Here is a 22,366-nt window from a genome sequence, read left to right as displayed (position 1 = left end):
AACCTCTGAGTACACTTCTAAATGGAAGTTTTTGATGCCCAGGTGTTATTGTTGGCAATGTCTAATATGTTAAGAAACATTTATTAGAACTTTAATTTTTTATCATGTGCAACTATAATCATAGATTATAATCTATGAACACAAGAATGATAGAACCCTTTTGAATTCATGGCGTTCATTATAGCAACTCTAGTCTTAGCCCATTTAAAATGTATGAAGCAAACTGTAGATCCCAACTAAAGAAATGAAAGAAATTAGTTCTCTTTTCCTCCCTTGAACTTACGTGAAATGATTGCTACATTCCATTGCGTGCCAGGCAAGGCTTTACAAGTTCTTGTAGGCCATAAGTATATGGATATGCGGCTGAGATGCTGCCTTGGGGCTAAATGCTCATGTAATGATAAATTTGAACAAGGAGCAAAGCAGCCCATCAAGAACAGTGCTCATCGTTAGATGTTGATACTTGAAGGCTGGGAGGGGGGATGAATTGCCTGACAAATGATGAAAATGATGATGTTTACAAGAAGACATCTTAAGTTGTATAGAATGACTAGATATTTTAATGCAGGAAATTGCACTAATGCAACTTTAATTTTGCACAGTTAAAAATCATAACAATTCAAGGAACACTGAAGTTAAGTGTCCCATGACAAAATTGTTTCAGGTTCCCTGTGTGTCTGTTTTATGGCCCTGTGTGCATTCAGTGTTGCAAATACTAGCCAAACCTACCCTGCATCAGGTTATGTGCAAGAGGCAAAGCAGGAGTGTACAATTATGTAAGAGGACACTTTAACTGAGGGGCCCTTCCTCATTTTAGGCATCTAGACTTGTATACTTTGTGACTGTCTCCCTTTTTGTGATGACGAAGGTGGGAGGAGAATCCACATCTGCTTCTGGCTTTGCATTCAAGGCTGGAAAGAGCAGTGTGGGGTGAACCCTGGGTTTGCCCGGCAGCTTGTGGCCTTGTGGCATGGCAAGGTTCAGCCTCTATCGCTGAAACTTTTATGGAGCAGGAGCCAGGCTTTAACTGGGTCATGTAGTCAAGAGCTTCGAAACTGAAGGATGATCTATTATGGTCTTTGAAATGTCTGGAAAAATTGCTCACCTGCTGACTCTGCATAGACTTCTCTGCCACTTGCAGCTTCTAAGAAGCTTTCCTCAAAATTCTCTGTATTACTAAGACATTGTATAAATTGTATTTGAACTATGTATGGAAAAAAAAAGTTTGGTTTTGATTCTTGAAACAGGTTTTGGTAGTTGTTTACTATGCTGAGAGGTAGGGCTGCTTTTTGCTTCTATTTGAAGTTTGTCAGAGGTAGACTATAAATGATTCTTTTTTGACACAGGTGTTGTAACTCCAACATAAATCACATGTGTCTGTAAATGTAATTGTTCTGGGAGGGGATTGCTTGTACCAAGATGAGGAATGAGGGGCTCAAAGGTTATATGCCAGAGAGATGTCTGCTGGGATAAAACAGAGGTGGGTAGATATGTTAAATCTGGTTATGCATATTTGATAAAGAAACCGTTGTGCTGTTCTGGGCTAGACAGCTCTAAGCAAACACTCTTGGATGTTGAGAGACACAATCCTGCTCCAATCCATTTTTTTTTCTCCCTGCAAGGTTACTTTGAACACAGACATTAACCACATTCCCCCCAGCCACGCAGGGGAACGGGACAGCATGGGGGCATGTGGCTGGCAGCTGGGGCTGATCGGGTGGCTCTTCTCTCTTGAGACAAGTATGTTGTGTCTTTATTTCTTTTTGATGACTGCTTTTACCTGAATGGTGCAAAATTGCAGATACACAAATTCAGATGCCTGGGTGAAATTGCAGGTTTAATTTTCATTTAGTAGAGAAACAGAGAGGTAAAGTTTAACTTCTCTAGAAATTAAATTTTTAGAAAATTGCATACAATATTACTTAGTGAAAAGCAGTATGCTCATTTTCTGATAATGTGAAGAGGGCTTGAAATTAAGTACTAATTTAATAATTCGTTCTTTGTGGCCTATAGCTGAAAAGTAGTTTAATTTTAATGACAAACTTCAAACTTCGGTTTTATCCAAGGTGCCTTCAATTAAAGTGTAGGATTCAGTGAAGAGAAAGAAAAGAAATACAGGTGCTTCTCTTTATCTTGTCGGTTAATAGATTATTCTGGAAGGTAGATAGACAGTAGCAGACTTTTCCCTGGGTTCTGTTTGGAAAGGACAAAGTGCTGTGGTTAATGATAGAAGCTTTTACAGATTGTCATATCTCTCTGTTACATGTCTTTCTGCCTGATTGCTTAGGAGATAAACCTTATGTCTCCAGTGAATAGATATACTTCACCATTTAGGTCAGTTTTGGCCTTTAGTGTCAATACTCTCCCTCCTATACTAAGATTTGTTTAGTGCCATTTCTTTTTCTCGGTGTCTGTGTTGTGAATCTGGGTTCTGCTTAATCATGTACATACCAGAGAGTCTCATGAAAAGTATCGAGTAACATTTGGAATTTGCTTTAAGTCTTTATCCTGTGACATAATGTACAGATTTTGGTTTTATTCACCAAAATGTAGCAAGCCCAAACATAGTATTTTGCCAGAATCAGTGGGGATTGTTGACCTACTGCCTGGGATTGCTGTGGAAAAACCTTTTCTGGAGTTTTTCACCCTGTTCCCAAGTGATACGCAGTCATGGTTTGAAGCCAAACATGTAGTTTTGTTCCTGGGGAGCTGTGAGTGAGTGGAGCTCTCAGTTTTCCTTAGAGACCTCAGTTTCCTTCTCCAGGTGATGCCACCAAGATGGCAGGAAAGCTGCTGCCTTTCACTGCATAGTGAGTTACTCTTCATTTGATGAACTCACTGACTGCTCCCTGGTGCTGGATCCTCTTGAGAGAAGCATTAAGTGGCTCTAATTATAGTAGCAGAAGGTGGTAACCTCATTCTTTTTATGTTTAACTTTATGAAGCCATGGAGCGTGCTCATGTTCAGAGCCACATGGTCTGCTAAGGAGAGGCTGCTGCTCAGTCCTGGAGGATCTCCTGCATTCAGAGTAAAGCCTTACAAGTTGAAGAGCTGCAGAGAAGCTCATTAGTAAGTTGATGAGTTGGGAGTTGAGTGACAGGTTTCTGGAAGCCCTCCATCAGTGTGGTTGTCTTCCCAGCTGACACTTGGAACAACCTAACATAACATGGAGGTGAGTATTGCCACCTATACCGCCCTCCCTGGAAGTCATGAAAGGTGAATTGTCGCAACAGGAGCCACCAAAAATTGGTAACCTGATTTTCTGGGTATAGTGGAGAGATGCAGCTGTTGAAATGCAGAGAAGCCTGCTGGGGGAGCCAGAAATGAGGCTGGCTGGTGGTGAGATTATCCTCTGGCTTTTACAGGTTTTGCTGTCTAATAGGGGAATGCAGAGGAGAATGGTTTATTTTAAATGTCACTTCATGAACACAGCGTTAACGTGCTTACACTGGAAGTGAGATTTTGGTGAAATGCTTTTCTCTTCCTGAGAGAATTTTAAGTCATCTCCTCTAAATTAAGCACTTTAGGAATTAAGTGGTTAGTATACTCAGAAATCAGCAGAAGAGTATTTGTTTGCCATTCTCTGCTACCAGGACTGCTTCTGTATTTTACATTATCAGAGTACATGTCTGTTCCTTTATCTCACTTCAGGTTCATGCAACTTAGAATCCAGACAAGCCACAACGTGCGATGTTTTTAAAATAAGCTAGAAATCTTCACATGCACCATCCATCCAGACGTTAGTGCTATTCATATTCCTATTGTATTGGCGGTTCTGACATATAGGAGTGTTTCTCACAGCTGTGCTTCTCCATTTCATTTTGCCTGAGAAATAAAAAGGTAAGCTTGAAAGTGGTGCTGTCCTTAGTGGGCAGGCTTGGAGCCTTTAGTGATGATGAGTCGTCCTTGGAGCTGCAGAGAGCACGTTTGATTGCTTGCGTGAATAGGGGCTCCTCAGCCTGGGCAGCAGTTCCGGGATTTATCCCTAAAAGGCGGATGAGCTCAGCTAGGAGGAGCAGCAAGTTCTGAGAGATGCTGAGGATGAGTAAAAGGATTTTGATATTTTATGTGCCTAGGTTAACAGATGGCAGATGCAATGCAGTGCACATTAATGTAGAATAAATAATGAATCTTAGAGAAAGGAATAAGAGGAAACATCTGCTGAATTGAAACATGATGTATCATATTGACCGAGAGAAGAAGAGCAAGTTATTGCAGAGAAATTCTCAAAACAGGCAACATGAAGAGCAAAAACCCTTTTACTGCAATTTCATTGTTGTTTAGTTAGAACACAATGTGTTCATCTGTGAGTGTGTCATTGCTGTGCAGGAACATATATATTAGTTTACTGGTTTAAAGAGCTTCCCCCAGTTTGACACTGGTTGTAGAGTACATAGAGCCACAGCCCATTGCCCACCAAGGGTTTGTTTCTGAGAACTACTCCAGTGATTCAAGAGAGAGTGAAGCAATTCCCATCTGAATTAACATAGCAAAAGTGGGACAGTGCAGGGGCTTAAGAAATACACAGCTTCATGCTTAGGGGCAGGGTAGAGTAGCTCAGTCTGTTGCATTCTTCTGCATGAACCCATAAATGAGCCAATTTCTGGCAATGATGCTTTGCAGTAACCAGGGAGGGACTGATTTTATTATAAGCAAGCAAATTGTTAGTCTCTTTGGTTTGGTGAAAAAGTGACTTCCTAGGGAAACAATCTTCTGGTTCCTTCCAGTGCTAATTATGGTTGTATACATGTTGGTGAATTTTAATTCTTTGTGTTTCTATATTTAGATTGTGAAATGAAAGTGGCATTGATACTGTTAACAGGTTCAATCCCTCTCTCCTTCCTAGTACTGTATAGAAATACAGTGCTGTAGCTGGCTCTGCATAAGATAAGTGAAAAAAGGTCAATTTCCATCGTGCAAATCCTATACACTAATAAGAGAAACACTGGTAAAAAGCTTTTTTAAAATTGTTGAGCCTTGATTTGTTTTGGTGTTGTTTTATGAGTGTTAAATCTAAGAAAGTTAATACAATTCCAGTTAACATTAAACTTGCATGTTAATTTGGAAAAGATACATGTAAACTGATAAATGCTGTACAGCTGTATATTGTTATACAAATTTAAATGCCGATGTGAATATTTAAAGAACGTTACTGTGGTGTTTCAATTTTAATATTTGCCAGAAAAAACACAGTCAATGCTTTTAACCTTTGTATCCAGAAACTGTGATTATTTGCGGAATAAATGATGCAGAAATCAGTGAAACAGTGATATACCTATTGTGTATATTTTATAAAGATGCACTGACAGGCATTGTGAGATTCTTATCTCAGTTTTTTCATTTAAAAATAAATTGAATAATGTAAAATTTACCTTAGTGTACTATTAATTATTGCAGTTCCAATACTTGGGTGCTGCTGGACAAGTACCATAGGATGGAAGGGAGATTTTCTGGATTGCTGGGTTCTGGGTGTTCAGTGCAGGACAGCAGCACAGCAGAAGGCTCCATGTAGCATTCACCTCATGATACAACTTGCCTCGATGAGAGGATCAAGTACCTGCAAAACTCAATGGTGTGAAGATGGCCTCGGTAGGTCAAATAAAAATCTGAAGTTGCCTGAAGAGCTAAAGGTGCCAAATTCCTTTAGGACACAGCTGCTGTCAGCAGCAGCATTTAAAAGTGCTTATTTTAGTGGTTTTTTCCTGCCTCTGGCATAAAATAAAATCAGGAATTATTTTTTAAATAAATAAAAAACATCATAACACCACCACAGTAGTGGGAGAAATTTGTATCTTGCTGCTTATGTCCTCTCCAGTCTGCCCCCATGGACCAATGAGGAGACACAGTTTTTCAACAAATACATTCTTATTCCTGCCTGTGCAGCTGTTTGTGTTGTGGGTTTTTGTTTGTTTGTTTGTTTTTCTTACTCCCAGGTTTGTTTCTGACTGGTTTGCTTATGCTGGGGTAGAATCTGGATTTTGCAATACCGACATCTGTTGTTCTTTCTTGAAAGCTTAATGTGAATTAATTTCTTCATTCAGTGTCCTAACAAAAGAAGTACCACAAGAAGCTGCAAAGCTGTTATCTCTGTAATTTTATAGGCCACTTGCAATTGTGATATCCAATTCAAAACATTTCAAAAAACAGGAATATGGTACAAATAATGGTTGTTTTCTTTTTTTGTTTTTTTTTTTTTTTGAAGAGTGAACATGACCGGAAAACTTGCTGAATCAGTATGTTATGTTTACTTGTCAGTAAAATAACTGCTTAAAAAAAGATCAGCAAGCAGGCAAACAAATGTCTGGAATGTCATTCATAATAAACATACATGAGCATTGAATTTAACATTTAAGGAAAGCAGGCACTTTATGGTGTTGAGATAAGAAAAAAAAAATAAAACTAGAGAAATTGAATCATTGGAAAAAGCCAAACTAAATGCAGTGGAATACTAAAAGTTAAAAATAGTTCTTCTGTGTACTATGAATATTATCATGGTTAATAAATACTCGGGCAGAAATACTCAAAAGAATATAGTTCTGCTGAGAGTTGTGAAGTTTTCCTTGGAAAGCAGGATTTGAAACTCTGCAATATGCAAAAGAAAGAATCACTACAGACCCCATAAAAGGAGTTTCCACCAAATATTATTCTATTTTGAGTTCTTAATGTTTGCGAATTATCGGCAGCTGTGACCTAACAATTATGCCATCTTTCCTTATTTACATTTCCTGCCTGGTGTAAAATCTCAGCAGTTATTGTATATCATTTGGCGTTTTCCAGTGCTTTATATTTTTCATCCAAGTCAACAAGAAAAATATTTAAATTGGCATTACAGAATATTCCTGTAACACATAAAAATGTTTGGTGATTGAATGTACTGAAGAGTGACTAAGACAAAACCATTGTTTTAAAATATCCCTCCTAATGCGAAAGACATGCATTTACATTTTTTAAACATTATGTTACTTGGGTAATTCAGTTTGACACGTGGCTGTAAATAAGTTAGTTGAAGACTGAGTTGCTTTTGACATGGTCTGCGTGTGTGTGTGTACAAAATGTATTTTATAAATGTATGTGTGCATGGCAGCAAATGTGATAAATAGCACAAAGTATATACATACTTGTATGGTTTTGGCAACTTCAGTTGCAGTGTTAAGGCCACAAGGCTTATTTTTCACATTCCAGATCTCGGAAGGGCTTCAAAGAGCTGCTAATTATAAAACAAGCCAAACCCCTGCTTGTTTTGATAGGTATTTGAGAAATGGCTATGCTCTCCTTCTTCAGAGGAGAAACCCTATAATTTAAAGTGTCTGAGCTGACGCACGGGTTGGCAGCAGCCCTGGGAACAGGGGTTTGGGCTGCCCTGGTCTCCACGGCTGGGCTCCCGTGCAGGGCAGGGGCTGCCAGCACAGCCCCCAGCACAGCCCTGCACCCGAGAGCCAGATTATTTATTCTGGTAGCAGCTTTTTCCAAGGATTCTCCATTGCCCCTTCAGTTTCAGTAAATTCAACGTTTTCATTCATGCAACAGGAGGCAGGCTGTGGCTGCCAGAACACGCTGTGTTACCTGTGTAACTGAAAAGAGAAACAGGTTTGAATTCAATAAAACATATCACAATATTTCTGTGTAGCCATTTTAATCTCCTTTGTTTAGAGGCTCAAATCCATTTGCAAAAATGCAGATGGTCTAATTGTATCTGAATAAGGAGCTGGAGAATCGCTATCACATGAAGTACCTCTGTCATAAAGTAGCTGCTTTATTTTATTGATACTTTGTTTAAGTCTACTTAGTTAAGGTTTCCTTAAAAACATGAACGCTAATGAACGCTAAATATTTGACTGTAACTGAAAAAAAAGGGGATTTTCTCCTCTCTAGTGCTTTGATTTCCATGATCAACGTAAGAGTTGCACTGGTGGGTTTTATAATGGGAAGCTCAGTGTCTCACAAGATCAGGCTTTTTATTATACAAATTTATACTTGTTTTGCTACCTGGATTTGGAAAGGGGGAAAAATTGTAGGAACATTAGGTAGAGCCAGGGAAGAATATTTTTATAGCGACTGAAAAACATCACACATAAATAATTTAGTTATTTTTTTCCCAATATGACATCTTAACCTATTTAGCCATTGAAGGGCATATTAAATGAAAACTCTCTGAATGTGTGCAAAAATATTTGCAGTTACAAGTTACTAATAACATTCACGTATTTAAATAGTCAGTATTTTTAATGGATCAAGCTTTGTTCAGGGGTTAAAGATACAAGGTCTGCTTTTGGTACTGCTACTAACCTTCTGTAAGATCTTTAAAGTCCCTTGCTCCTGTTCTTTTCCCCCTAATTGAGTCTAAAAGAAAGGATGACATCTCTGGGGCAAATGGTCAGTCTTCAGTGTTTGAAGCATGTCCAATATTAAACCATCCCAGTCTTGACTGGAACTTCACTGCCATGTGAAAACATGCATTGTTATTAACCCCAGAGTAGCTCCTGGAGCTGATCTCAGGTTTAAGAGAGGAAATGCCTGCATAAAACTTGCTCTTGGGAGTTACAGGATTGTCGTAGGCAAGCTTTAAAGTCTGGCAGAACAATCACTCACGTTTCAAATAATTAATTAGCGTTCCTCTTTACTGCGTTCTGTGCCCATATACAGAAGCAGCCCATACCACAGCCCAGGGTGTTTAATGATGTTACAATAGATGTGTCCTTGACTTGGTTGGGTGGTCACTTCTAGGAGCTGGCCGGGGTTGGCTGGCTCCTGCCACCCCCTTTGCAGGAGCTTTTCCCAGTGCTGCTTCAATGCAAGGCCATGTGTGGCTCCAAAAAAAGCCATGAGAGCCCCTTGGGAAACAGGGGACAGCTGACTTGGGAATTTCCCTTCTTACTCCCTGTGCTTGTCCCCCACCTTCATTTTTCTAGCACTGGGTGTAAGCCAAGTGCTACTGCCTGAGTCCCTGTTGTGCTGGAGCCTGGTGCATGATGGCATTAACCTGGAAGCTGTGCACCCCTGTGCAGATATGCAGTGAAAGACAGTGCTTCCTTCTATAGCTTGTGATAAAAAAATATTCAGTGCCTGTTTAGGGTTTTGCTGCCTTCAGTCAGGTGCCAAAAAGTCCCCAGCATAACGCAAAATTAAATGGAAGAGAAGTAAACATTGCATTGCTGTGCTGGTTTTGGTGCAGCAGTCTGAGTGCTATTGCATATGGTTACACCTGGATGGGCATTACATAGTCATTGCGATGAAACCTGTATCTCAGATTTTAATGGGATTGCAGTAAAGGAAATCTGTCATTGAAAAGCTGCTGCTTAAAATATGTTTAGAGAGAATAAATGGTGGTTTGTGCACATTTTTGGTTACATGTTTTGGCTGCCAGAACCTGTTTCTACTCTGGCCTTAGTTGCTTCAGGCTTTGTCCTGAGGATAGTTGTCAGTACTTCAGACAAGTGTGTGCTATGTAATGAGTCAAATGAGAAATTGTCCTTGAATTTGCCAGGTGACTTTTTTTTTTTTTTTTTTTTCGCAATATGGATAAGTAAAATGTTGGATTCTCATCCTAATAACAACCTAGTAGTATAACATGTTTCCATCTGTCACTTCTGCACTATACGAGTACTTTGGGGGGATGATCTCCTGTGCTTTGATTGTGCATCCTCTGCAGGGCATCACCCCCTGCATCTGTAGGCACCCAGCTCAGCAGAGCCAGCTCCTGTCCCCTTCTGCTGATGCCACAAAAACAAATCCCTGTGGTTGTGTTTTTCCACAAAAAACACACAGTAGGTAACTTTTGTGAATTTTAATCCACTGCTGCATCATCATCTACCCAGGAAGATCACAGGAATGTTTATTTTCATGTTAGAACTGTTGTAATTTTTCTTGCCTTCAAAATATTATTTATTTTTTGTCGGACCAAATATTTGCTCTGATAACTGCTTCTTTCAGTATCTTAGTTTTGAAGGTGTTAGTCTCCATTTTTGACTGCAGAAGATAGTGAGACATAGTTATTTCCCTGTGTTACTTATCTAATTTCAGAATCCCTAATGGGTTTGTGTCCTGCGGGATGTCAGGCTGTTTCTTCCTTCAGTTGCCCTCTAAACTTTATCTCTGACTTCACTGGAAAGGCTTTGTATTCATTTCCATCAGGAGTTTAGGTAGCACACATTTGGTGGTTGTTCTTTTCAGTGCCGCTGTTCACCTGGTAGAGGTTAGAAACTTATTTTTAGAGACACAGGCCTGACCTAAAGGCAAAATATAGAAATCAGTAGAGCTCAAAATTGACTTTGCTGCTTTTGTGAGTTGTCCGCATGTGCCACAATCCCTGTGTTATGCTGGTCTGCGGGGGGTCCGAGCCCCAGGTCTGACGGACTCATCACTCCCCTGCAAGAGGCCGCTTGCGAGGACAGAGCGGTGTCACCAGGAGAGGCACAGCGTGAGGTGCAAGCCTACTCGGGAGCACGGAGCCCGCGCCTTGCATTTGTGTGTTGGCTGCTTGCCTAGCTGATAATTTAGACCAGGCTGGCCTAATCTCTGGAGGTAGGTGGGCTGCATTCAGATTTTGGGGGTACCTGCCTTGCCCTGCTGACACCTCCCCAGCACCAGCAGCTGCTCTCTTTTGCTGGGTGTCCCCAGGGAGAGGTGCCGGGACAGACGAACGTGTGCCCTGAGCTGCCCGATGCTGATGTAAGCTTGTAGCAGCGCAGCACTCTGTGGCTTGAAGGTGATTACATTGTTGGCAGAAACAGGATGTTTAAGATTAATTTGGAACCCAAATCATTATTAGGAGTGTTGCAGTGAGATAGTGTTTGTGGGAAAAGTGGTACTTCTCAAAGTTATCACAGCACTAAATGGAGCAGGAATCACTGGCTTTACTGAGCAGTTCCTAGACTTCAGGCTTTTTTTTTTAAATTGGTTGTGAACACCCTAAGTAGGTCAGTGCATATTTCAAACATTTCACCAAATACTAGAGCTCTTAAAGCCTGATTAGGAGAGGTTACTAAATGCTTGCTTTCAACATTTGCTCCTTCATTCAATGCATCATTTTTCAGTTTGTGTTCTTTGTATCTTAATACTGCTTTGTTGCTTGTGGAACAGACTGCAAATTATTTTTGTTAATGTGTTTCTTAAAATCTAAATAGCTTAGGATTTTTCTGTTTGCTTTGAGTTTTTTTGATACAATGGCTTTTAATACTTGGCATTTTATTATAGAGTGAATCTTTCTATTGTTTCCTCATTTCTGTTTTATAATACTTTGTGTCTTTTTAAAATGCCCATTAAATATAATGACTTTGCTTTACTTACTCCTTTTATTAGACTACTGAGACTCATATAATCTTTTCCTTTCCTGCTTGTGAGTTGTTTTCCTTTTGGACATGGTATCTCTTTAAAGAAGAATACTTTTCCTGTCTGATAACCTTTTTTGCCCTCTTCTTCATACTGTCTTTTGGAGTTAGTGGGGAAACCTATTAGACTGCTTCTGTGTAATAGTTTGGGTTTGGTGTATTTTGCTTACATGCTGTGCAATTACTGTGGCTTTCTTACATGGTATCTTCATAGAGTGTCCTGGCACATTATTTTAGTCTTTTAGTTGCTTGCTTAGATTTTCTTTCAGCTAACTTCCCTGTTTTTGTGTAATTCCTCTCTTTAACAAGTAAAATGGAAACAGGCACTGCACGTGAGGACAGGCATTTTCTTCAGTGCTGTGTTGAACAGCAGCTGCTGCAGGTGGGGAGGGAAGTCCTGGGCTTGCCAAGGGAGGTGGGGATGTGCTGGGCAAATGGGAGTGGGATTGGAGGGAGGAGAAATAGCAGGAAAGGGGCAATAGAAAATACCAGGTTCAAATGATTTAGAAAAAATACAGGGTATTTGAGTCCTTGTGAGAAAGGAGAGAGAGACAGAAAGGAAAGAAATCAAAAAGGGAAATTGGAGGAGGGAAAGGATGGTTAATGACACTATGTCTGTTGCAGTGGGGATGGATGTTACATGGGAGCAATAGGAATATGTTCAGTTGTCCCTCCTGATACAAAACCACTGATAAGACTTTGATGCAAACAGCAGGGCTCTCCCATAGTGTCTGTCCACACAAAACCTTATTGATATTTGTCATGAAGGAAGAAGCGAGAAGTATTTGCGTGGCCCGAGTTAGTCAAGGGATCCTTAAACTTGAATTATTTTCCCTGCATGAAATGCTGTTGGTCTGACTCTAGGGTTGTAGAAACTCAAGAGTCCTCTGGTGGCCTGAAAGTCCACATGAGAAAAAATAAATGTGTATGAGTAACATATATACTTTAATAATATTTATACAGCTGTAAGAGTTTTACTTTGCTTAAAAATATCAACAACTGCATGTAATCCAGAAATATTTCCATCAGCCTTTTGAACAATGAACTTAAGGTGTTGTAAGTGAAAGTCCCAACAATCTTACCCAAAAGCGCATGCACGTAACACATGCTATATTGTGAGCTGATAAATCTGAACACCCGTTTCTTATTACTACCTTTATTTTTTCTTTCTGAAGAGTATTTACTTTGCTGCCTTAAAACTGATATGATAAGCAGCTCAATAGCATCAAAGTGTATTCCTGAAAGACAGGATAGACATATATTGTAGCTGCAGATGTTATGAAAGTTTGACAAAAAATGGCTGATAACTTCTGTAGTGTTCAAGGTCATAGAACAAAAATTTCTCACATACTGTAGAAACTTAGTTTTAACCTGTGAGTCATAAAGTAGGAGCTGTAAAGCCAGTCTGTGAAATACAGTAGAAGAATATTAGTTGTTTTCAACTGACAATTCATTTTGTAGGTACTGAAGTAGACTCAGCTGTGTATCAGTTCATTCCTGGGGAGAAAGAAAGTGTATGGTCAGCAAATACTAATGTCTTTTTATGAAGAAGGTTTTTATTCTGTTGGTACAGTAGACTGTTGAAATAATAAAATATGTACTCTTCACTTCTTATTTTCATTTCCTGATGTATGATAGCTTGAACTGCTGTTGAGTAAAATTTGCAGCCAGTGTTCTTCCTCGTGCTCATTTGATATAGTTCACACTCCATTAATGTCCTGATAGAGAGAAGGACATTACTGTGTGACTTTTTATTTTCCTGTACCTCTGAGATGACTTTGGGACACAATACTGTGACTGCAGCCATCTGCAGAATATCACTCAGGTTTCAGGTAGTGTCAGTGTGATGGGATGGATTCTGCAGGACTACTCACTGACTCTTAATAAACTTGATGATCAGATTCTGCATTAATTGTTTTGTTTGATTTTTAATCATTAGTTTATAAATAAATTCATCCCATTGGGCAAACACTTATTGGAGCATTCGCACTGTGAATGCCACTCTCATTCTGGCAATTATTTTAGCTAAGCATATCTGCAGGCTGCCTATTTAAAGCAAATTATTTCACATTGTTTAAAAAAAAAAAAAATCATTCACCTGTCCATAGGACTTCGCAGTAGAAAGGTGTTTTCTTTAAAAACCATTTATTTTGTCTATTTTGGGTTTTTTCAAGCAATTAAATATTGTTTATTTTTCAGCTTAAGCCTTTTTTTTCATGTTTGTCTTTAGTACTTTCTTCAGCAACAGATTATATAAAGGCAGTGTTTGTATTTGAAAAACTGTCTCATATACAGGTAGGACAAAACCAGACTCAGTAAGTCACCTGATGGAGAGGAGGTACTGAATACAAAATTAGTTTGAATACAAACAATTGTTAAAGAGATAAAGATCTAAGGACAGATACTAAAGGAGCTGTGTGCATGGAAAAGATAGGGTGACATAGATCACTTCAATGCATGTTTTAGTCGAAATTTAAAATTAAAGTGCTTGAACTTGGCACCAAGAAATGCTGACTGCTTTTCATTCTTTTAAACTGAAATGAAAATAGAAACTCCTTTTTTTTTTTTCATCTGACAAGGCCGTGTTTATCAATCTAGATACATGGCCTGTCAGAAACAATAAGAATTTGCAGATTCCTTTGAGGTCACTGGGAGTTGAGTGTTGAGCAGCTTTTTAAATCTGCCCTGAGTGTCGGTGACAGAGTGCATGAGCCTTGGGGCTGGTGCCGTGAGGAAAGGGTTAATTAACCAGCTCTTTTTGGAGGCAGTTTACTCTTATTGGAGGATCTGCAGGGGTGTGGGGTAGGGTCTGTGGGTGTGTGTGACTCTCTCCAGTCTCTGTCAACTGAAACAGAGGACAAGGGAGTAAAATAAGGCTGCAAGGAGCCTGGCTGTGACTGGGGAGGCTGAGATTAAGCAAAGTCAGGAGCAGGAGTGCCCACATTTGGAAGAGATCTCATTGTTTAACCTAGTCTTTAAATGGGCATCACTCTCTAACAGTAAGAAGGGGCTTAGTATCTGCAGTAATGTCTTCCACCACATCACATTGGCCATCCGGCTGTATGTTATTCTTCTGATTCCTCTGTGATTTGGGTATTGTACCATCAGCTGCATGTGCTTGGAGGAGACCTGAACTGATGCTACTCTGACCCTCTGCTGGTTTGCCCCGTTTTCTTTAACTGACTTGTCAGACGCACAGGCTGCAGACTGGTGCCAAACTGGACTTCTTATAATCTTTTGATCCCAAAGCAATATGTAGAAAGTTTCTATTATCTGCAAAACAAACCATAGAAACAAGCAAACCCCTTTGTGAGGTACCTGTGCTATTGTAACATTTGAGTGTGGGTGATATAAGCAGATTTCATCCCCAAGGTGTGACTTCTGGCAGTAACTCTGAAGTAACATTATTGGTAAGAGCTGCTGGCTTCCAAGAAGAATGAAGAGCGGGAAAATAAGGAGGCTGTAAGTTATTTTTTGCTTTGCTAATAAATGTTTTCATTTGAATCGTTCACAAAATTATTTTCTAGGATTTGTATTTTGAATTCCTAATGTCATTTTACAACAAGATACTCTTAATCAGATTTGAGAGTCCTGAAAATCAGATATCAGTCTTTTTGGCAGACAAAACATGAGGCATTTTTTGCTTGTGATTTAAGATGACTTTTAAGTTGATGTCTTTGAAGACTGACCCAAGTCAGCCCTTTTGGGAATAAGTCAGAAGGTTCTGATATGGGCTTTGGATCAGATCGTGCTCAAGATGATCTAATTGTGTAAATGTGGAGCCTAAGAAGTGTCACTTGCTTCTAGCAGCCATGTGAAGAAGAGCTGGGACTGTCTCAACACCTCAAGGAGCACCGTAGCCCTTGACTGTTTTCTTGGCATGTTTGTAAGCCTGCCCAGTGTGAAGCACTGTGCAGGGGGGATAGCACCTCCGTCTGTTGTCTTGATTGTGCTTCAGTTCCTGTTCAATTACTTCAGAAAATGTCAAGCTTTTGCAAACACATGGTGTCTCGTATCAGTTTTTCATCCTTATTCCTTTAAAAACCAGCCAAGCTAACTGAGGAGGTACCCCAGCCTCTTACATGTTACAAAAGCAAAGGCATGTCCATGTATAAGGCATGCCTGAACCATCGTTGAGGAGAGTGTCCTAAGCAGTGTGTCAGGAACTGCTTATCCTGAGACTTGGGATAATGACTTAGTACATACTCAGGATAAGGCACTTGAAAGGCTTTGGAGGCTGGGAAGAAAGCCTTTATTTGACTTCAAGGTTGTGATTGCGCTGTTAGATGAGAATTTGGCTTCATCCTGGACTAAAGGTGAGCTGCAATTTTTGTTAATAAACGGAACATTGTGTGAAACTTCTGAAGAAGCTAGTGGACCATGCAGAAACCTTTAACTGATTTATGGCTTCTTTGTCATTTTCTTTGTGCTTCATAGAGATAGACAGGAAAAAGCAGGTGATGTCGTGATTTTTTAGAAGAAGCTTTCTGAGAGATCAGGAGATGTGGCAGACCACCAATTTGGGCTGATTGCATCAAGTGAAAACTCAGTACTTGTTATGCCCTATTTAATTCTAGATATGCAATGAGACATTTGCTTTCCTATCTCTGGAAATGTTACTTTTTCATTATTTACCCATGAGGAAAAGCAAATCCATTGGTGCTCCTTGACAGACTTCTGGAGTTATAACACTTGCATCTAACTTAAAGTTTACATTTTCTTCATGATTGAAATGTTTTACATAACTTCTGCTTTCTTACTGTCCTTTTTGTTCTGCCTGTCTGCTGTAGGAAAAACTCTTCTATTTTTATCTGGTGTGATCTTTTAGGAAGCTTCAGTCTCTGGAGTCTGTCTTTAAATTATTTAGTAAACAAAAAGCATTGAATTGTATTTGGATGAAAATTCCTTTTCATCTTTTTTTGTATAATACATGAATTGAATTTTGACTCCTGGAATTTCTGAAATATAACAAATATGGTACTCTCTAGAAAATGATAGGTATCGAGCAAGCAACCTCAAAGTAAACAGTGCATTTGCTGATACTGCAGGTTTTGAGTCCATGCTAATAAAATAAGTCCAGTCCTGGGGAGTCAGTCCTGTTCATGACAGTCATCTCCTTCCTTTTGTAACACCTCAGAAAATGTTGATCTTTCTTTCTGCTGTATTGTCTCAAGAAATTTCACTTGCTTGAAAATTCTTGCCTCTTCTGGAAGTTGGCAGGCCCCTACTTGCGTGTATCTGCCTACACATTTTTAGCAGCGATGCTGTGTTGCGACTCATCCATCCTGCATCACAGCACCGCAGAACTGACCCTCATGTGAGCGGGGCAGCGGTGGGAATGATGAGCTGATACCTCGCGGCCAGTCTCATTTTCTTCAGAGCGCTGGAGTCAAAGTATCACTGGTTTGGCTCAAACTGAACATCACCTGTTTCTCCAACCTTCCCAGATGGCATTTATTGTGAAAAAGGGTCTAAATGACCATCTATAGAAAATGTTGTTGAGTAGCCACGTGGAATATGTCAAACCACTAGGAAAATTACCATTTTTCATGAGATTAATAATGCCAGAAAAGGAAATGCAGCCTTTGTGATTGAAGACAGCTGTTTAATGGGGAAACATAATCCTGGGGACAGCTCATTGGAGCCGAATCTTGCTCTGGTTTGTCAGCATGGCCTCTATGGCAGTTCATTATGAAACAGTGGTGATGTTCTTGCCAAAAGAAATGATGCTAAACTTGCAGAGTGTTTTTATTGTCAGTATTATTCCTAGTGACCTGGTGAAAAAGGAAAGGGTGCAAATGAAGTACCAAGAAGTGGTTGGACGCACCGGATGTTGCTGGTGTCCTTCTGCCCTGACGGCACAGAAAGCAGTCTGCAAACTTGTGGCAGGACCTTCATGCCCTTCTGTCTGTCCTGGACTTGTGAGGAGCCCTTTTTGCAGGGGTAGTAAAAAAAACTGAAGAATTTTGAAGGTGCCTCACACCAGCAGAAAACACATGCCTCAGCTCCATGCCCCAGAGTACTTCATCTAGCTCATAGATTTACTTGCAAGTACAGCATTGTATATTTCATTGAGGTGACTGCACTTCAGGCAAAGATCCAGCAGCTCACATCTGTCTGTCTATTCTTTGCTGACACCGGAATAACAGTATAGAAATCCCACAGGCACATAGGTTTTGTGCAAAGTTGTGGATATAATGCCACAAGCTGGATCCAAGTTGTGTGGCACTGCATATTTGTGCAAATGTGCTTGTTGCGTAGGAATTAGTGTTAATTAATACAGTGTTCATAAGAGTATTTTTATGCTACCTTTATTGTATGTCTTCCTTATAGTCTTGGATGATCTTAAATTTGCTGCAGAGTTTAACTGTCTGGAGAAAGACTGATGTCTGCATAGAGAAAGCATATATGATGTGTGGTGCTCATTGAGAAAATAAGTTTAAAATCACAGTGTAAAGCCTTTAATGATTGTTTAAGTTTGACTTAGGGAACAGACTGATGTTATATCTAACTTGATGAAACTATGGGCTATGGAGAAAATGGTCCCATTGCCGAGTAATCCTTCAGCTTCCCTTGTGTTAGATGTTGTGCACATGTGGATTCACGGTGATCAGTTAAACCAGCTAGGCAGGTGAGAAGGTGGCCACCAAGAGAGGGATCTAGTGTTTTATGGTTTGCTTTGAAGGTTAAATGGAAGTCTGGGTCAGTCTTGGAGGAAGAAGAAAAGCAGATCTTGCTTTTTAGCAGTCAGCATTTGTTCTATGAAGTATGTGTAATGTAAAACATCACAATAACAAACGCAACAACATACTAATTCATATACCACTTTGTCGTTTGAATGTTCCCCTGTGAGTCAGGGGACTATAACCCTTCTTCCAGCTCCAATGAACCCCGCTTCTGGCATGTGGTTGCTCAGCTACATTTTGTAATAATACTGGATATACACCTATATAGATATATATGCTTTGAAACCTTCTTATACTACATAGTCCAACAAGGCATTTGTAAAATTTTCACAGTCTAACCACTGAACATCCATTTTTCTGTCATTACCGTGGGAGACATGTCTTGCTCATTTCTATAGCCAGGTATTTATGCTTGATGAACCCAACTGTCATCTGTGGCAGAATGACTGGATTTGGGGATGGAGGCGTAGCTGTCAGCATCGTGTATCTTGATATTAAATGGTTATTCTATGTTGTCTCCCACACTATTTTTGTGCTCAAGTTGGGCCATGGTCGGGGTGGGCAAGGCAATGGTGGGATAGTGGGGCTGGGGGGAGTTGTTAGTGCCTGGAGGTCAGTGGTAGGGTGGTCCTGCGGGGGCTCGTGTCAGACTTGTGTTTGGCCTGTCTGTCAGGACCTAGAGAAGGTGATGGAGGGCACCTTCATTGAGTTTGGAAAGGACATCCAGCTGGGGGGACTTCAGGGGCAGGGCTGCCATCCAGAGGGACCAGGAGAGGCCGAAGAAATGGGCGCAAGAGGTAAGCAATGAGATTCAACTGCAGCAAATGCCAAGTCCTGCCTCTTGGAAAGAAGAGCGTCTTGCAGAGCTCCGGGTCCTGGTGGCAGTGAGGGACAGCAGTGCCCCAGGCCCCATGGAGAGGAGAATGCTCAGGAGATTGAGGGAAGGACTCATCTCCCTCTCCTCAGCACTCATTAAACCTCGTCTAGATCCAGGTTGGCTGCACGTTTGCAGTGCAGGCATTTCTCTGTAATCTCTGCGTGTCTTTCACACTTCACTGTCCCTTTTAAAAAAGTCTGAGTGGTGTTATGTGTTATCTTAAAAGTTATTGCAAAGCTTTAAATTGTACAGAAAGTTGATTTAAATGAAGCGGCATGGGGTGTTTTCTTATCGTTGATTGAGGTGTTGCTGTGGTATAGCAATGGCATCGCTGGTTAAACACAAGTAACTTCCACAAAACAGAGAGTGTATCTAGCATCTAGCACAGGGTGCTGCCAACAGTGGTGCCATCAAAGGCATCTGGTTGCTTTTTACTAAGCTTGAAGTTAATGAAAACTTAATGAGTTTTAATTAACAACTGAAGGAACTGAAGATTCCAAGTTCCTGAATTCTGCTTGGTGAATAATAGTAATTGATAAATGCAAATGTATTGATTTATCCTTTACCCTAATTGCTTTTCTGTGAATGGAGTGGGCCTTTCCCCCCTCAATTAATAAAATTATCTTTTGAGAGTTTAATTAACTGTTCTTTGAATTCTCCATTCATCTAAAATTAAACTTCCGTGACAATAATGCAACTTTAAAAAAATTATTCTATGTAACATAAACTACAGAGGCATACAATGACTTGGCAGCATACTATTATCTTGCAAATGGAAAGACTTATGGCTATAAAAATCCAGCTGCACCTGTTGTTTTCACTGAACAAATCACTGTGAAGTACACCATCACTCCAGCCTGCTGCTCTGTCATTTGTATGGCTAGGCAAGTTTTTTCTCATCAGTAGTGTATATTTTTAGAAATTAGTAAAACCACAAAGTTCCCTGAAGTCTAACTGGTATATTTATGATTTTAATGGGGTCTTATGAACCACTGGTAACACAATGCACATTGATTCATGAATAATATCACCTATAAAGTGTCTTAAGTAAGATTTTAGGTTCTCGTTTTATGTTTTGTTGTTCTTGTTTTTTAACCTCTCTGAACCAACATGAAATTTGTGCTTTGTAGATTGCATGTGTCCATTAGCATCATGTTGAAATTTTACCTTGTTTTGCATGGCAACCAGAATAAAGATTATTCAGTTATAAACTTTCTGGAAATAATGGGTGGTAGTCACAACTGTGGTCAGGAAGGCTTCAGGGGATCACATTTATTGTGATAAATGGGGATTGAGCATAGTTTTAAGTGAGTTTTGTGCTGACCTGGGCTTATCCTGAGGGTTGTTCAGGGCTGTGCTCCACTGGGGATGTTGGGGTGAAGGGGGTCTCTCCCCTAATGCTCCATCAGGAATTTGGAAAGGGGACAGGGTAGAAGCTGCTCACCCAGGAAATCCCCAGGGCAGCTCCCTGTAGTCATATGGCAGATGGACATCTCGCTCGCGTTTCCACAAAGCACATTTCTGTAACAACATATTATCATATACTCTCTTCTACTTGAAAATTTGCCTAATGTGGTATGGCCATGATAGTCGGCAGAATTTCCCCCCTCTCATCCTAATCTCTGCCTTCTGATTGATGAATCTTTGCTTCTTTCCCCTCTTCTCTGCCCCAAATTGCCTCCTTGTCACCCACAGCCTTCCCAGGCTGTCCCAGGGGACTGCTCTGCACGGGTCCACCAGGCTTCCTCACCATCACATCTTGGGAGCACCTGATGGGTGATACCTCTCGCAAACTGCCAGGCTCCCTTTTGACAGGCTTTGTAGCATATTTAGCACAGTAAAACTTGATGCTCAGATGAATAAATGGGAAGAACAAGCAAAGGAGCAACTATAACTGCAGTGTCTGGTGGCTGAGATAGAGATGGGACCAAGGCTGGTATATAGTGTAACAGCTGCTGTAAGATAATTTAAATATGCATTAGTGCACTTGGAAAGTATAGGATTAAATCCTGAATCTGCACCAGGCTCTTGTTATGTGGTTAGGTTCTGTCTAATTAAAATTACCTGTGCAATTACATTTGAGTGTAGAGCCCTAAATGAATGAATTTAATCACTAGAATGAAATTGGTTGTACAAAGGGATAAGTGACTGTGATCTTATTAGCTGGAGAATAGACAGAGGTAGTCACTGCTAGTGGAAGAAGATGGCTAATTTGTTTGTGCTAGAGAACATCATGGGAAAGCTTGGAAGGAAAAGTTTAGGTAGAAAATGTTCCAAATCATTGTTAATGAAAGAAATATTTTTCTTTTTCTTTTATCTCTTTTTGTTGTTGTTGTAAAATATTGCTCTTCAGTAGTATTAAGGTGTGTGTCAGATTATAACACTTTGTAAGCGACTAAGAATGGGATTATTTTATTCAGTTGAAGACATCATGTGAAAGATGCATTAATTAAGGTATCTTCTTTAGACCTGGGGGGTTACTTGCTTGAAGCTAACTTTGTGGTCACTGCTTCTGTTTTTGCTATGTTTTGTGGTTGTAAGCATTGCAGAGTTGTTTTATGTAAAGGAGAAGACAGTAGTTTTCTTTAGGTTCATGCATTATCTGAGAGATATTTGGATTCCCAGTTGCAAAACTTAATGTTGATGTGGGAGTAAATAATTTACAAACTGGTCTTTAAAGGCCAGCAGAGATAGAAAAGGTCCCTTTAATTCTGATGTTAAGTAAGGAAGTTACTCAGGTCTTATTCTTCCCCTTCAAAGGAGTCTTTAATGAGGTGAGGAAACTGATTTTCCTGACTCAGGTTACTCTGGACATCCCCCCGTACAGACCTTTTCACTGAAAGACATTTTAAACACTATTAAAATGAGAGACATCATGAAGGCTTGCTCTCAGAATTTATAACATTAATTTTTTAATAGCTTCTGAATTATTCTGTTTATTTTATGGTTCATATAATAACATGGTAGATTTGGTGGTTGTATTTCAGTGCAGGGAATTCAGGTCAGACTTGCTGAAGACTCCCTGGTAACATACTGGTGCCCATTCATAGCGCAGGTGGGCTTGCTGATGGAGGGTTATTTTGCTCCTTTCCATTCTTCTTCTTTTTTCTTTTTGCCTATTTTATTTCTGTCTTTCTTGGTATGTGTTTTTAAGTTCACATGCTTGTCTGTCTTCTCTTTATGTAGCAGTCCTTATAGCAGCATTTGTATTTTAACCCTTTAAGATCAATCAAGAGTACGTTGAAGTTAACTTTTTATTTGATTAACGCATCAGTACAAATGAAACAACTTTGAACTAAGACTGTGTATTTTTAGCTGTTTTAGTCATTACAGCCAGCCAACGTAGCAACAAAAAAAAAGCCAGATATCAGAACATGGTTTGGTAGAGCGTAGTAAATAATGTGCTCTTTGGGAAATTGATTATGCATTCCAAACATCGTTTTACCAATTTCCTTCATGGTTCCATGCGGAAATGC

At 39.9% G+C, this 22,366-nt stretch overlaps 1 protein-coding gene across 6 annotated transcripts in view; it reads left to right on the top strand.

Annotated features, from left to right (window-relative positions):
• The window catches only part of KIAA1217 (KIAA1217 ortholog), a 361,882-nt gene that overhangs the window by 92,345 nt on the left and 247,171 nt on the right, over positions 1 to 22,366 (top strand). Inside the window, exon 1 of one of the 6 annotated variants that reach the window (XM_065050731.1) lies at positions 10,464 to 10,521. The exons of the other annotated variants lie outside the window; for them this stretch is intronic. The gene's annotated coding sequence lies outside the window, so the exon portion shown is untranslated. Of the gene's footprint in view, positions 1 to 10,463; positions 10,522 to 22,366 lie in introns of those variants that run through there. 6 annotated transcript variants of the gene reach the window in all.

This window comes from Columba livia, chromosome 2 (genome assembly GCF_036013475.1).
Source record: "Columba livia isolate bColLiv1 breed racing homer chromosome 2, bColLiv1.pat.W.v2, whole genome shotgun sequence".
In the NCBI taxonomy this organism is placed as follows: Eukaryota; Metazoa; Chordata; class Aves; order Columbiformes; family Columbidae; genus Columba; species Columba livia.
This window is presented reverse-complemented; position numbering and strand designations above follow the sequence as displayed.